At 48.8% G+C, this 17,189-nt stretch overlaps 1 protein-coding gene across 3 annotated transcripts in view; it reads left to right on the forward strand.

Moving 5' to 3' along the window:
• Positions 5,473–17,189, forward strand: part of ZNF592 (zinc finger protein 592) — a 51,793-nt gene continuing 40,076 nt past the window's right edge. The window contains exon 1 of one of the 3 annotated variants that reach the window (XM_018065992.1): positions 5,473–5,566. The gene's annotated coding sequence lies outside the window, so the exon portion shown is untranslated. Of the gene's footprint in view, positions 5,567–12,420; positions 12,701–17,189 lie in introns of those variants that run through there. The other 2 variants (XM_018065993.1, XM_005695002.3) reach the window with 2 other exon arrangements.

Below are 17,189 nucleotides of genomic sequence, written 5' to 3' on the forward strand. Positions count from 1 at the left end.
TAAAGAAGGAGCCTCTATTTATATTGCTTTGGAGGAAATTTTAAATCCTCAGTCAATTTTATTTTTTAAATTATTCTATTTTATTTCAGCTGTGCTAAACAGCATTCTGGATGAGGGAATGAACCCATGCTCCCTGCAGTGGTAGCATGGAGTCCTCACCACTGGACTGCCAGGGAAGTCCCTCTCAGTCAACTTAAAAAAAAACCAAGTTGGAAAGCATAGAAAATACATCATGGTTATGAAATACGTAAGAAAGACAACTTAAGAATTCTAACTGCCACTGTTGCTCAAATTAAAAAAAAGGTTTGCCCTTACACTGAAAGATTGGCAAGTGGGTGTTCTTACAGGTTTGAAGTGAAAATGAAATGTTAAGGTTTGTATTTGTCATTTAATATACTTTTCCTATTAACTGACCAACTATTGGGCCAGATTGATTTGTTTGGGCAGGGACAAATACGTATACCCTATTCCTTTAAAAAAAATTTTCCCCATAGGAGGTCAGATAGGGGAGAATTTGTGCTGGTTATTCCAGGAGTGATCTACCTAACTGGTGAATTTGGATCTACCTGCCCTTAGAGATGGGTTGGGAAGATCCCCTGGAGTAGGAAATGGCAACCTGCTCCAGTATTCTTGCCTGGGAAATCCCATGGACAGCACCTGGTGGGCTACAATTCATGGGGTTGCAGAGTTGGACATGACTGAGCGCAGGCGCACACGCGCACACACAAGGACTTGAAAGCAATCTTTCCTAATCATACGTGGCTAAAGCTGATAGGCCTCTGCAAAGTGGAGGTTGGAATTTGGGGGAGACTATTTTAATTCAAAGGATAGTAAAAAGCTTTTGGTCATTAACCGGGTCATTGACCAGGACGTTTTTCAGCTCAGCGTTACTGGTAATGAAGTTAATATTTTCATCTTTTCTCGGGTTCCAGTCTTCTCAGGGCTGATATTTCCTGTCCCTGTAGCATTCCAACAGTGTTGGGTAAGATGGCTTCTACGTTTTGTCACAACCGAGATATATCATTTTCCCTTTTATTTTAGTTTGTGATTGTGTTCATTCAAATAAACAGTTGTCTCCAGTAATCCACTGTCAGTAGCCTAGTCTTGTTTAAAGTTCAGTCTGTATCTGAAGCTAGACAATGAGAAAGCATTTATGGTTTCTGAGAAATACTGGTATCAGGAAATATTTACTGAGAAGGGAAAAGAAACCCAAACATGGCTCCTGCCAATCCTTCTAGCCCCTCCCCCACCACATCCTGTGAGAGTGTTGCCTGTCCTGCTGATTTCTGGACGGGTAAACATGGCAAACTTAAGGTCACCGCCTGTATGGATATTTAAGTGAAAACTGCAAACATAGCAGGGAATAATAGTCTAGCCTTTTCTTAATATCCTTAAAGGCATTTTGGAGCCCTATAATGGGTCTGAAGATTAATGATCAGTATTTAAAAAGAAATAAAAATATAAAATTGAAAATATCAGAAATTGCATAAAATAATGGTAATATTTCATGAAATGTTTTGTTTCAGAGGTGTGTGTGTGTGTGTGTCTGTGTGCATGGGCATATATATTCTGGATTGAGATATAGAATATATTTCTTATGGAGGGCTACAGTCGAAAAAGAGTGCAAAGGATATTATTTAGCCATAAAAGAGAAGAAAATCACACCATTTTTGAAAACATGGATGGATCTTGAAGACATTACATTAAGTGAAATAAATCAGAGAAACACAAACACTGTGTGATTTCACTTTTATATGGAATCTTAAAAAAAGAGCCAATCTTCATATTTGGGATCGCATGTACACCCGTGGTGGATTCATGTCAATGTATGGCAAAACCAGTACAGTATTGTAAAGTAAAATAAAGTAAAAATAAAAATTAAAAAAAAAAGAGCCAATCATAGAAAGCTGTAAAAAAATTTTTTTCCTGGAAATCCCATGGACAGCACCTGGTGGGCTACAGTTCATGGAGTTGCAGAGTTGGACATGACTGAGTGCAGGCTCAATTTTTCCTGTAAAGTTTTCCTAAGCATTGGTTTTAAAGTGCACATTTCTTCTTTCATTTTTACTCTTTGCTAATTTGTTCTCTGAAACTGCTGCCTTGTGAATAAATTGCAGTAATGAATAACCAGAGAAGCAAGGGCCTCACTCAGAGAAGCAAGTTCTCACTCTGTGAACAGCTGGAATGCAAAAATTGTTGTCCCTACCTCTTCATTCTGAGTCAATCAGATACCTAAATAGCATTAGGGTAGAAGAGCTTTTCAGTGGAAAAGACCCTGATGCTGGGAAAGATTTAAACCAAAAGAAGAAGGGGGTGGGACAGGATGAGAAGTTTAAGATAGCTCCATTGACTCAATGGACATGGATTTGAGCAAACTCTGGGCGACAGCAGAGGACACAGGAGCCTGGCATGCTGCCGGCAATGGGGCAAAGAGTCAGCCATGACTTAGCAGCTGACCTGGAAGAAGGGCTAAGATCTAGAATCTCATTAAGGAAGAGGATACAGGAACATTTACTTTAAAATTTATCACCTGCACAGTTCAAGCCTCAGGGTTCTTCTTCCAGCCATCAAATCACAGAGGGTTCAGCTTGGTATGCAGGATCAAAGCCCTACCTTTCCAGACTGACTCACCTATATTTCTCCCAAGTGAATCTGTGCTCCAAGCAAACTGACCTCTTGGTGTTTTCTGAAGTTTCTTATTTTGTATCACTGATTGTACTGTTCCTTCTGCATAGGTCAGCCTCCTCAACTAGCCCCTCTTTGTTGCCAAAGTCCCATCTATCCTTCAAAGATCATTTCCAACTTCCTTTCCTGATTCCTAATACCTTTCTTTTTAATTCCATAAATATCTGTAAGAAATACCTTTTTATAAAAATGCACTTGAAAATATAATTTTTCCTGATTTCAGGTAAATATTAATGTACTAGTGTAAAAAGAAAATACAGAAGTCACAGAAGAAAATAAAACTCCCATTAAAAAATCTACATATGATACCCATTTATGTATATTTATATATTATAAGCTGGTATCATATCATTTTATGATGTGCTTTTTAATTATATGTATATGCCATGACATTAATCTTTTTCTTCAACACGCTTCCTTTTTCTGGCTGTAACACGAGGCAGGTGGGATCAGGAATGGAACCCCATTGGAAGGTAGAGTTTTAACCACTGGGCAGCAGGGGAAGTCTGTTCAACCGGATTAAAAAAAATTTTTTTTTGCATTGGAGTATAGTTGATTTACAATATTGCATTCAACATGATTTTAATGGTTATTACAAATGAACTATGATTTAACAATCATGGAACACTGGGCATTTTACTTGTTTTCATGGTGCTATATTTTGGGGGAATATAAATGGAATGGTATCCAGGGTATAGAGGTTTCCTTGGTTGCTCAGTTGTAAAGAATCCACTTGACAATGCAGGAGACACAGGTTTCATCCCTGGTTCCAGAAGATCTCCTGGAGAAGGAAACGGCAACCCACTCTAGCATTCTTGCCTGGAAAATCCCATGGACAGAGGAGCATGTGGGTTACAGTCCATGGGGTTGCAAAAGAGTTGGACATGACTTAGCAACTGAGCAACGACAATAATGCAGGATACAGAGACAAATTTTCTTAAAAAGCACAGTGGATTATGTTTTGGGAAACAGGAAACTGGGGCCAGTGATAATTTGGAGAAATTGAAGTCCCCCCATGAATCTTTGGAAATATTGACACATAAGCTGTGTTTCCCACTCTAAGTGTAATAGAGGTTTGCACCAATTGCACTTGAACTTTAAAGGGCAGTGACCCCCGAAGGATTATGGTTGACTCAGGGGGTCATCCAGGCAGCTGACGTAGTGAAACATGCAGGGCTGAGCATGCATGCCTCCTCACCTCAAAATATTTCTGTCTTTGTGTAGCGTCTAAATCTAGTAGGAAGAGATGTGCCTCTTCTCAGATTTCTTCCTCCCTCTTCCCCAGCCCTATTTCCTTTTTCTTTTCTGAGATCACCCACTATTAATTATCCTATCTTTTATCTTTTAGTCTCCCCTCTCAGCTCCTTTGAGAGTTCTTCCTCAAATTGAAAAAAAGGAGAAAAAAAAAAATCACCCCTCCTTTACCTTAAAAATTTTTTTCTCCAGCTTTATTGAGGTATAGTTAACAAATAAATACACATATTCAAAGTATGCAATATGATGATTTATATACATATGTGTACACGGAAATGATTACCACAATCAAGTTATTTAACCTACCAATCATCTCAAGTATTTACCTTTCATACACTTGCGTGTGGGGAGAACACAAGATTAGGAAATTTCCAGTGTTAACCACAGTTACTACCCGTGGAGCCATAGGCCCAGTCCCTTCCCCCAGCCCTCCCCCTCCCTCCCCCTGCCAAATTTTTGGATTCATCACCCTTTACTGCCTTCATTGCTCCACCACCGCAAACTGCCTACCCAGTGCTCAACTCAATGAAGAGCCTGGCCCAGAGCAGGCCTTGGCTGAGTTAGTTCCACCCCTCGAGCAAATTGGCGTCTCTTTCCCGGTTCTTCTGAGTGCATTTCTCCATTAGCAGTGGGTGCTCAGTGCCAGACACCGACTCCGTGCTTTCCCCTCCCCATCTGGCTGCCACCTTTAACGCCTCCCGTTCCCGGGTCCTCCGGGTTCTTGGAAGGTCCTTCCTGGCCTTCTGCCCGCCTGTTCCGAGTTCTCACCTCGCACAGTCAGAGCTTCCCCAGTAACTCGGAGGATCTCTCAGTCTACCCCTGGGAGGCAGCCGTCGCCAGGCCGCCAACTCCGTTCGCCGCGGGTCTCGCGGTCATGTCACAGCGCCCCGGCACCTCCAGGCCGGCGTGCAAGTCCCCAGATGCAGCGATGACCGAGCATTTAGGGCGCACCTACTAAGCGCAGGCCCACGCCGCCTCTGCTCCCTTTCAGCTAACAGCCTCCTAGGCCCCCACTACCAGCCGGATTTTGAAGGAAGAGGACGCCGTCCCGGCTCCAGAGGCGCTCCCGTCCGCAGGGGCGAGGCACCGCGTAGGCAGATCGTGACCCTCTAGTGGGGGACCTCGGCCCCGACCTCAGGCCCCCCGCCCGGCAGGCGCGCCAGAGGACCAGAGACCCAGGTCGCAGGGGGCGGCCGCTGGACCGGAACCGCGCCGGGTGCTCGGCTGGGGCAGGCGAGGCAGAGGGTCCGGCCCTGCCCGACGCCGTCCCCGCCCCGCCCCGCCCCGCCCGCCGCCACTGCCGTCGCCGCCGTCGGGTCGGTGCCGAGCAGCCCGCCCGGGGCGGGAGGCGAGAGGCGAGAGGCCAGGCCCCAGGCCCGGGCTACCCCTCAGCCGCACGGCCCTGGGCGGGTGCCCAGGTCCAAGTCGCCTTCCGCCCGGCCGGCCACCCTCCCCCTCCCCGCCCGCGGCCCCAGCCAGGTCCCGCCGCCAGGCAGGCTCCCGCCCCCGCTCCGCCCCCGGAGCCGCAGCCCCGCCCGCCACCGCCGTCGCCATGTTGTGGCTCCCACAGCCGGCGCTGGGGACGCGCGCGGCCGAGCCCGGGGCCTGCAGCCGCCGCCGCCGCCAGGTAAGCGCCCCCCGCGGGCCGGGCCGGGCGGGGCTTGTGGGCCGGGGCCGCCGCCGAGGCCGCCCCAGCCCGAGCCGGGGCAGAGCAGAGCCGGGGCCGAGCCCGCGCCCGCGCCGCGGCCCGGCCCTGCAGCCGGGCGGACCCTGCTCGCCGCCTGAGGCGGCAGCTACTTCCCCCGACCGCCGCCTGGCGGGCCCCGGCCGCCACCCCACCCCGCCCCCGGCGGACGGGCCGCCTGCCCCTTCCGCCGTCCCGACCCGCCGCTACCTCGCCGGGCGGGCACGCTTGCTGTCTGTCCTCCCCGCGCGAGACGGGCGGCCGTCCTTGGCGTCGGCCCGCGGCCCCCCGCCCAGGCACGGATAACGGTGCCACTTTGCCCGGCTGGGGCGCCCTGTCAGCCGGACCATCCCGGCCGCCCGAGGAGCTGGCGCCGTCACGGGGCAGACACTTGGGGGATCGTCCTTTTTTGGCGCCCCTCGGTCCCTGCCCCCACCTCCGCCCAAGTTCTTGTCCCTGGGGGAGGTATCTTCGGGAGCAGATGGGTATGCCTGCTCCAGAGTTGGGGGGCCCAGGGACGGTGACCAGGCCTGCTGGTCAGGGTGGAGATTGTCTCTCTGCAGGGACTCTTCCTGCCAACCTGGGGGGGAAGAGGCTCAATGTGACCCGAGGGCGGACGGGGAGCGTCTGCTGGACAGATGGCCTCCTGGCCTTGGATCAGCGCTTGTGAGGGGGAGGGGTCCGGACGACCTTAGGTATGCCTGCTTCCGAGAACCCTGGGATTATTGGAGCTGCTCAGGGATTTTGAACTTTTCTTTTTTGAGTAGGCCAGAGGTGGCATTAAAAATCCTGGACTGGAATAAATCCGAGGGCCCACCCAGACCAGCATGGCTGGCACCCAGGACTAGCCTAGGAGGGGACTGGCAGTCAGAGAATGGAACTTGAGGGGAGTGGGGAAAGGTTGTATTTGGCTCAGGGCTGGCCCACTTGCCTTCAGCTCTGTGTTCTGCAGGGTCTGTTGGGTGCATCTGTTGGTGTGTACAGTGTGGCTGAGGTTACAGAACGTGGACAGACAGATGTCTGGCCTGGAAGGTGCGTGGTGGATTTTCAGGGGTCTGTTGCCTCACCCCAAGTACATTATGCAGTGAAAGAGAAGAGGAAGTAAGGTGCTAGCACACAGATTTTGACCGCTTTCCAGTTGTTCCACTGGCCATGGCTTCGATTCATTCAGTAAAAGTTTACTGAGCACTTATGTGCCAGCCACTGCTCTAGGTGCTGGAAGTATAGGGGTAAACCAGAAAGACATGTTTTGCCTTGAGTTCATAGACTCAATAATAAATAATCTTGAAACATCACTCAGCAACAGGTATTTGTCAACAAATACGTGCTAGGCATTGTTTTAGATGCTGTGAAGAAAACAAAAATAACTGCCTTTGTGGAGCTTTAATGGGGGGGGCATTGTGCAGACAATAAAATAAAATATAAAATAAAAATATATGCTGTTAATAAGTGCTAATGAGAAAAAGGAAACAGGTTATTGGGTAGAGACTGAATTTATATTTGAGTGGTCTGGAAAGGGCTCCTGAGAAGTTGTCTTTTGAATAAAATGTTGAAGGAAGTGGTGAACTAATCATTTCAAACTGTCATGAGTACAAGGGGAGAAAGGTGAAGAGCGTGGTGAGAGATAATGGGCCTTGATTTGGGTTGGGGGCTCAGTGAAGGCGTCCCTTGAGGAAGTGACATTTAGGCTGAGACCTGAAGGAGGGGTGAGAGTTAACCATGTGTGGAGCAGCACGGAGCTTGGTAAGTTGGAGGAAGTGAAAGAGGCCTGTGTGGCTGGAGAGGAGATAAGTTTATAGAGAGGTGTGTCAGTTCACTGGGGGCCTCCAGGACAGAATGCTTTTCCCTCCGGAGTTTGGATTTACCCCCAGTGTAATTAGGAGCTTTTGAAGAGTTTTAAGTGAGTGACATGATGATATTTACATTTTAAAAGGACTCTGGTATGGACAGATAAGCAGGTAAGGTAAGGCAAGGCTTTACGTGTTGAGTGGCCTCACTACTTGATCTGCTTGGAAAAGCCTCAAGCAGTCTGGGGGAGGAGGATCTTTTCTGTCAGAGAGACTATTTTGCCTAGCTTTTAGGAAGGGAAAGAAGAATGAATTAACATTTATGGAGTGCCTGTTAGGTGGGAAAATCAATTTTAGAGACTTTTACAAACATTATCCTGTTTAACTTAATCTTCTCTGCACTCTAAGAGGAGTTGTCCTGTCCCCTTTACCTATACAAGCTCAGAGGAGTTAGATGACTTATCCAAAGCTACATTTGTAACATAATCTGTATTCAAACCCAGATCTTCCTGATTCCGGAGCCCTCTGGCTCTGGAGCCAGACTACTGAGTTTGTGTCTTGCTTCTGCCACTTACTAACTGAATGATTTTGAGTTATTTAACCCTTCTGGTGCCTCAGTTTCCTATCTGGAAAAGCCTCAAGCTTTTCTCAGCTTCAATGCAGATAAAAGTACCTACCTCCTAGGGTTGTTGTGCTGATTATATTAACTTTTAGTACAACATGTTAGTTGCTTTTATTACTTAAAAATTTAAAACATCCACACTGCCTCCCAGCCCTGTTGTCATTTTGGATGAGATTAACTGTAGGGACAATTCAGTTCTTGAATATTGTGAGACTCTGTTTTCCTTTAAATAACTTAATGCCCGTGTTCCATGTGCTCAGTCCTTCAACACTGATCTCTTGTTTCAGTCTTGACATTGCACTGGGGCTTATGGATACTATGTGAGTTCCTTCCCTCAAGCTCAGTGTATCTAGGGGAGGTCAGATAATTAAAATGAGCTACAATGTACTTAACAAATTCTCAAAAACCCCTGTATTTAGAGAGCTACAGTTAAGACCGGTAAGAACTAAATGCCTGGGGAAGTAGGGAAGGCTTTGGGGCCAAGGTGACTTCTGAACTGGGATTTGGAGGAAGAACAGTGTTACCACCATGTAAGACTGGGCAAAGGACATTCTATGTAGAGGGAGTCATATGTGAAAGCACAGAGCTGTGAGAGGCTTGGTTTGTCCAGGGACGAGGCTGGTAAGCCGAGCTGGGCTTGTGAAAGGCAGGTCAGGTTTGGATTTAATTCCGTAAGGCACAGGGACCTATCAGAGACTATTGGATACATCAGGTCCATCCCATGATGGGTGCTGCTGATAGAGAGTGGGTACAGTTGTCATCCTGGGAGGTGACTTTATTTTGGTGGGCTCTCAGGGCTTCAGTGTCTGAAGTTTCAGAAACCTGAAACTCAGGTGGGTTTTTTTTAAATATAATTTTTATTTAGTTACTGGCTGTGCTGCGTCTGTGTTGCTGCTCGGGCTTCCCTCGCGGCGAGTGGGGGCTAACTCTCTAGTTGTGGTGTGCGGGCTTCTCTGGTTGCTGAGCCTGGGCTCTCGGGGTGCGGGCTTCAGTAACTGCAGCACACGGGCTCAGTAGCTGTGGCTCCTGGCCTCTAGAGCACAGGCTCAATAGTTGTGGCGCATGGACTTTAGTTACACCACACCACAGCGTGTGGGCTCTCCCGGGACCAGGGATCAAACCTGTGGTCTCCTGCATTGGCAGCTGGGTTCTTCACTACTGAGCCACCAGGGAAGCCTTGAAATTCAGTTTTGTGGGCCACGTGGAGCTGATTGAAATCCAGGGAGACTGACTAACCGAACTTGGAAGAGACTGGTGCAGAAAATCAGGGTATTAACCAGCCTTGAGAACTGAGACTGCAGAGTGACAGGTGTTTCTGCTGGTCATGGCCCTCCCCACTCCCAGCCCCAACTTCTGGGCAGGGCTCAGATGCACTAACAAACTCTTGCTCCTCAGTTCCCGCTTGTTTTTCTCAGGCTCTATGAATACTAACCCTGTTTTGTTAAGGTAACCTTGCCCTAAAGCTCCATACAGTGTAGTTAACAATATTTATTAAATGATGGAATGAATAACTGTATCATTTGAATGGGATCCTGTGTTTGTGAAACTTAAGGAGAAGGAGGAGTAACTTTTTAAGAAATAGAGTATTGCAAAAGGAGCTCCCTAGGATTGGGTTACTGGGGAAAGTATGCAGATACCAAGTGGTATAGGTAATTTTGTGGCCAAGGGTTGGTTGTGGACAGGTACTTGGAAGTTGCTCCGAGAGCAGAGGTCTGTGAACTCTTGAAAGGGGTGAGGTGGGGGTGGGTTGGGGTTGCACCTGAAGGAAAGTTTGGTTTAGGATTTTCATCTTGCCTGCACATGGGGGACAGAAAAGAAGGTACTAATTCTTGCCCTCTGCTCAGCATGTTCATGATGAGCTTTCCTATTGTATGGGAATCTTCATGCGGTATGAACTTCGTCTTAACACTTCTGCTTCTGTAAAACTGGAAAGACTGGTGGACCCCCTAGAGCTCTGAATCTGTATTTTTCTACAGTGGAAAACAAAGTCCAAATAGACCAACCTAGATTATGGATTAATTATTTTTCTTTTAAAACTCTAAAGGGCATTATTCATGTAGAAAATTTAGGCAATACAGATAGGTATACAGATGAAATAAAAATGATAAACACTATAACCTAGATCTATGTTAGCATTTTAATATTTAGTGTTTTTATTAGGTCTTTTCTCCTGTTCTATCTTTCTGTGCAAGTTGGTTTTAACTTTTTTCTTTTCCTACAAAAATAGGAGCATCACGAATAGGAGAGTGTTTCAAGTGTCAGTGTGTGTGAGGTGGAGTAGTGGTGTATGCCCGCAGTCTGTGTGTGTCTCTGTGGGCATCTGGTCCAGTGTGCCCACAGTCTGTGTGTGTCTGTATGTGGGCATCTGGTCCTGTGCCCGCCGTCTGTGTGTGTCTGTCTGTGGGCACCTGGTCCAGTGTGCCTGCCGTCTGTGTGTGTCTGTTTGTGGGCACCTGGTCCAGTGTGCCCACCGTCTGTGTGTGTCTCCGTCTGTGGGCACCTGGTCCAGTGTGCCCGCCGTCTGTGTGTCTGTCTGTGGGCATCTGGTCCTGTGCCCGCAGTCTGTGTGTGTCTCTGTGGGCATCTGGTCCAGTGTGCCCACAGTGTATGTCTGTCTGTCTGTGGGCATCTGGTCCAGTGTGCCCACCTTCTGTGTGTGTCTCCGTCTGTGGGCATCTGGTCCAGTGTACCTGCCGTCTGTGTGTGTCTCTGTCTGTGGGCATCTGGTCCTGTGCCCGCAGTCTGTGTGTCTCCGTCTGTGGGCACCTGGTCCAGTGTGCCCGCCGTCTGTGTGTGTCTGTCTGTGGGCATCTGGTCCTGTGCCCGCAGTCTGTGTGTGTCTCTGTGGGCATCTGGTCCAGTGTGCCCACAGTGTATGTCTGTCTGTCTGTGGGCATCTGGTCCAGTGTGCCCACCTTCTGTGTGTGTCTCCGTCTGTGGGCATCTGGTCCAGTGTACCTGCCGTCTGTGTGTGTCTCTGTCTGTGGGCATCTGGTCCTGTGCCCGCAGTCTGTGTGTCTCCATCTGTGGGCATCTGGTCCAGTGTGCCCGCCGTCTGTGTGTGTCTCCGTCTGTGGGCACCTGGTCCAGTGTGCCCGCTGTCTGTGTGTGTCTGTCTGTGGGCATCTGGTCCTGTGCCCGCAGTCTGTGTGTGTCTCTGTGGGCATCTGGTCCAGTGTGCCCGCAGTGTATGTCTGTCTGTCTGTGGGCATCTGGTCCAGTGTGCCCACCTTCTGTGTGTGTCTCTGTCTGTGGGCATCTGGTCCTGTGCCTGCAGTCTGTGTGTGTCTCCGTCTGTGGGCATCTGGTCCAGTGTGCCCGCCGTCTGTGTGTGTCTCCGTCTGTGGGCACCTGGTCCAGTGTGCCCGCAGTCTGTGTGTCTCTGTTTGTGGGCATCTGGTTCTGTGTTCTCCCGCTTCAGGCTTTAGAAGTGGAGGAGGGGATGTCCATTAGTTTTTTTTTAATTCTGAGGAGTGTTTTTAGGGATAAAAGTGCTACTTCAGCCAACCATTCGTTTTTATCTGACAGTGGGAAGTGTTTATGTGTGTGTTGAAATGACACATCTGATCCTTTTTATGACTGAAAGAAAAGTTAATGAGCACCTCTGAGTTTGGTGTCACCTCAGAGTCATTCCTCAAATGCATCAGCGCTTAGAGAACAGCTGTCCTCTGTTGGCTGGGTGACTCTGGGTAGAGTCACATTTACCCAGATTCTCCATTTCAGATTCTGAAGGTGCTGTATCAAGAGGTATGGTGTCTGTCCCCTTTCCTGTCATTGACATGCTCCAGGAGATGTGCTGGAGCTCTGCATACATGCTCTATTTATGTGATCGATTGTAGAAAGACTGCTGCCATGCTGAATGAAAAAAGGGGTATGTCTGCTGAAAGATGAGCCCCTGGCCTCGAGTCACTATGTATGTGGGACAGGGGGAATGGTCTGTATGACTTTGTTATGTCCATTCGTGAGCTCCAGAAATATTGGAGACGCATTAATGGTCTTCTGCAAAAATGAAATCCACAGGCTTATCCAGGAAGGCAAGAGCAACACCCTAGGTTTACCTCAGAATGGGTTCACTTCTCTGCAGAGCAGAGCTTACTCTAAGATTTTACCGCTGAGTGGTGGTATTGGAGTGGTTTTTACCCTTTTCTTTATATTTTTGCCTATCATTTGAGTTTTCTATGGGCTTGTATGTCATCTTTACAAAAAGAAAGCAACCGCTAAATCTGTTTTTAATTTTAGAGACAGACATTGAATGCCCTAAAGCAAAAGCTCTTAACTGCTGAGAACTGTGTTCCCCTAGAAGAGGTACAGTGTTGAACCAGGCCACCCCTCCTTGGCTGCTGCCTTTGTTAGATGTGCAGTAAAGACGCGTTCTCCCCAGTAGTGGATTAGGCTAGGACCGCTGATGGGCATGGTCCCTTAATTCAGGGAGCCAGGGCTGCACCCGTCTGGGAGGAGCTGACTAGTAGAATGAATTTTTTGGAGGAGAAAGGAGTCCAGGGTGGGTAATGAGCAGCTGTTCAGATTCTTCTGGGGCTTGGCCCAGCTGAGGCTCGGGTCTGTGTGGACAGGGGCTACTCTCTGCTTTTGCCTTGTTAGACTCTCCAGACCTGAACTGAACTGGCTGAGGTTGTAAAACCTGCTTCACTGCCTGAGACTTCATTAAAGGTATAAATCTTCAGGCCCTTAAAAATATTAGGTGTATGATTAATACTACTGTTGTCCTTGGTTAGAATGCTTGCTTGTATTTAAAATCCTTTGGAGCCTTTTTGCCACTGGGCCATCATTGATCAGTTATCTACAGTTGCTTTTGTAAGGCCCACCCTGGGCCCAGCCTAGACAGAGCTGGATGCTCTGTGGAGCATAAAAGTATCATGTGAGATGAACTTCCCCCTCAAGGAGTTTCCCTACTGAAAACAATTAGAGAACAATTTGCTTCCAGGCCAGATGTGTCTTAGGGATTTTGTTTCTGAGGGTGATGGTTACTTTCACACCAGTCATCCCTCTGAGATGGCTGGGGTTACCTCTGGGGAACATTCCCTGGTACCCAAAATGGATTCAATGGCTGTTTGGGAGGAGGGAGGTGGTGGCAGTGATGTAATCTCATTTTTCATTACCCCACTTGTCTCCCTTTGACATTGCTTTTCTAAGCACCTATACCCTTAGAAGGCAGCCACCTACCCGCATCCCCAGTGAGCCCTGGTGCCTGTCATTCCACCATTCCCCTGAGTCTGAAGACGTTTGCGTTTCACCTTAGAGTCCCCTTTTAAAATATTTACACCCTGTGAGAGAGGGCAGTCTCTTGGCAGTTCATCACTAAACAGTAGCTTTATTTACCAGGAGTTGATTAAGTCAATGGGGAGAGAGACTGGGACCCAGGCAGGCACTTGGGGGCAAGAGTGTCCAAAGGGACATGTTCCGGCGACAGGAGAGGCGTGGGGGCAGCACAAGAAACTTCCATGAACATCAGTTGCTGTGGGCATGTGCTGCTAATGCTGGGGCACCCTAGTGGTCCTGCTGCCCTGGGTGTAGGGTGTAGCACGGCCTCGCACTGGTTCAGGGGACTTTGAGGTGGAGGTGGAATTTGGGCCCAGTCTTAAAGGACTTTGCTGATGGATGGCTCAGCAGGTTAAGGATCGGCCTGCAGTGCAGGAAATGCAGGAGACACAGGAGACACCAGTTCCATCCCTGGGTTGAGATGATCCCCTGGAGAAGAAAATGGCGACCAGTATTCTTGCCTGGGAAATCTCATGGACAGAGGAGCCTGGCAGGCTACAGTCCATGGGGTCGCAAAGAGTCGGGCATGACTTGAGTGACTATGCAGCAAGCAGCTTGAAGGATTAGAAGTTTTTCCTTCATTTAAAAAACATGGGATGGTTACCAGAGGGTTACGGGGGAGGGATAAATTGGGAAATTGGGATTGATGTGTACACATTACTATATATAAAATAGGGTTTCCTTGGTTGCTTGCTGGTAAAGAATTTGCCTGCCAATGCAAGACATTCGGGTTTGATCCTTGGGTCAGAAGATCCCCTGAAGAAGGAAATGGCAACCCTCTCCAGTATTTTTGCCTGGGAAACCCCATGGACAGAGGAGCCTGGCAGGCTACAGTCCATGGGGTTGAAAAGAGTTGGATATGACTGCGCACACACCCAGGGACCTACTGTGTAGCAGAGGAGACTCTATGCAATATTCTGTAATGGCCGATATGGGAAAAGAATCTGAAAAAGAATGGATATGTGTGTGTGTGGTGTTTGTTGTTCAGTCACCCAGTCGTGTCTGACTGTTTGCAACCCCATGGACTGTAGCAAGTCAGGCCTCCCTGTCCCTCACCGTCTCCCGGAGTATGCCCAAGATCATGTTCATTGCATTGGCGATGCCGTCCATCCATCTCATCCTCTGATGCCCTCTTCTCCTTCCCATTCTAGTATTCTTGCCTAGAGAATCCCATGGACAGGGGAGCCTGGCAAGCTACTGTCCAAAGGGTTGCAAAGAGTCAAACGTGACTGAGTGACTTAGCATGCATGCATACTCAGTTTAGAAGATTTTGAAACATTCAAGAAAACAAGTCCCTCATAATTTTCCTCCCTTATGATAGATGGCAGGGGGGCATGATCTTTTTGCAGTGAAAGTCAGGGCAGGTTGCTCCCCTCCCCCATGTCCCCCCCAGCCTTCCATCTGAAAGTGAACGTCAGTCCTCGCAGTGGCCCTCCGGTACCTGCTTCCCATCTCCATCTCTTGTCACAGCCTCTGCTCTGGTTCAGGTTCTTTGCATGCACCAAACACTTGGCCGCTTCAGGGCTTTCTACTTGCTCTTTCAAACCTCTGTGCTGTATTCACGTGGCTTGCTCTCTTACTTGCTTCAGAATTGAGAGTGTAGTCATTCCAATGTCTGACTTCGGTTGAACTCCTGTTGAGAAAGGCTGTATGACTACCTGACATGTGAATTTGCTTGTTTCTAGTGGCTAGAATAAGGCCTGGCATGTAGTGGGTACTCAACCAGTGTTATGGATTGAGTGAAGGAGCACTGATGCGTGTGTGTAGCGTGTGTGTAGCGTGTGTGTAGCGTGTGTGTAGCATGTGTGTAGCGTGTGTGTAGCGTGTGTGTGTTGTGGAAGTCAAGTGGGAAAGGGCAGTGGGACTAGAGGCTGGGAGGAAGGGGGAGATTCCCTGGTGGGCCAGTGGTTAGAGCTCTGCTTTCACTGCTGAGGGCCAAGGTTCAGTATCTGGCTGGGGAAGTAAGATCCTGCAAGCTGCGTAGCAAGGCCAAAAATATCCAAATAACAAACAAACAACATAATAGAAGCTGGGGTAGGGGAATGGGTGTGAGTGGTGTGGAGAGTGAGGACGCTTTTGGCAGGAAAGGAAGTTGGAGACGTGGTCTGTTCCAGTCTCTGCAATCTGGTCTCTTACCGGTGCTCTTGAAGGTGAAGGCAGTGATTTGGTGCTTTGAGGCAGGTGAAGAAGCAGCTGTTGAAATGCAGTCAGGAGACTTGGTCAATGCATAGGTTTCAGAGGTTCTCAAAAGCCTGGCATTGGGGTTACAGCTGATGTGATGGGCCACAGGAAACTATTGTAGATTTTTGAGCAGAGTGGATGACTAAAAATGGTGTTTGGGGGAAGACTGGTCTTAAAGAGACACATAGGATGACTGTGGGGAGAGACCAGAGGTGGCGAGGAGAGAGGTTAGCAAGGACTAGGATGGAGGAAGGAAGCAGCACCGAGGAACTCAGTGAGACCTAGTAACGGTGGAATTCTCCCCAGCTGCTGTGAGGCCTTGACAAAAGCTTCTGTGCTCCCAACCTGGTAGAGCTTATTGTCCGTGGTTTCAGATGAGTTTTGGAAGCAGGTGGGGATAAGTGGGCACAGGGAAAGAGATGGGTCCCCCTCAGGTATGTTCGTTTGATGGCTCATTCTGTGGGGAGCAGGCGGTCGTGTCCTGCACTGGGCCTGCATGTTGCCCACTCACCCTGGATGGGAGCCTGCCTGTCCTGTCTGGTCTGCTGGAGACTTCCCTGTGGGAAGAGGGCTGGGAGTGCCCTCAGGTTTTCTTCTGAGCCTGCACCGATACCAGGGCAGTATCTGAAATCCATCCGTCTGATTAACTTCTTTCAACTGTATTTTCTGTCTCCATAGCTTCATCTGTTCCTCAGAACAAGTTGTCATTGACTCACAGACCCATTTGGATTGGGTTAATTGGCTGAAAATCCTTATTTCTAAATGGTCTCTGTTTCATTAGGCTTTTAGCCTGTTTTTAAAAAGGCTTCGGCCAAGATGAGAGGAGTGGAGAAGTGATTTCAGCATAATCAGCTCCTTGATGATCTTTTGGTTCAAATCATGTTTTGAGATTGGTGTTTCTAAGGTATTAATTCCTAGAATCAATATTTGGGTCTCTGCCCTGTGCCAGGCACTATAGGTACTGGGACAATAACACGGAAGAAAATAAACAAAAGTCTTACTTTCGTGGAGCTCATGATCTAGTGTGTGAAGGCTTACAGGTAATAAGGAAAACAAAGTTTGAGAGGTGGTGGAAAGTATTATGAGGAAAAACAAAGCAGGGACAGAGGACAGAGAGGTTTGTTGGGGAGGCAGGTTTTCTGGGTGAAGTAGGGACGTCTCTGTGATAAAGGACATTTGAGCAGAGCTCTGAAGGAGCGAGACAGGGAGCCGTGGGGGAGGAGCAGTTAGTGGCGAGGAAAGACTGGAGAGAGGAGGGGGAAGGCACGGGAGAGGGGCCAGGGTGGTCCCCCTGGGCTTGTAGATCCTTGTGGGGGCCTGCACCTTAGCTCTGGGTGAGATGGGAGGCCTGGGTTGGCCGTGCAGAACCGTGCTAGACTCTGCTGTCCTTTCTGAGAGGTTCACTGCAGCTGCTGGGGATTGATGCCGTGGGGCGTCTGCAGGGGCTGTCAGCTTAGAGAGGGAACCAAAGTCTAAATCATCCGGGAGCCTTTGCCAGGCCAGCTGCTAGGGCCATCCCGGACCACAGGGTCGGCTGGAGCACGGGTGTGATTTCCAGGACTCACTTGGTACCAGCGCTGTGGTTCTCTGGTCAGCCTCGGATTCCTGGGATGCTCTCCTCTCACTTGGAGTCAGTCTCCAGGTGGACCCAGAAGTCTGCGTTATTAACAAGATTTTGGGGTGATTTTTGAGGCCAGAG

Source organism: Capra hircus, chromosome 21, assembly GCF_001704415.2.
Source record: "Capra hircus breed San Clemente chromosome 21, ASM170441v1, whole genome shotgun sequence".
NCBI classification, from domain to species: domain Eukaryota; kingdom Metazoa; phylum Chordata; class Mammalia; order Artiodactyla; family Bovidae; genus Capra; species Capra hircus.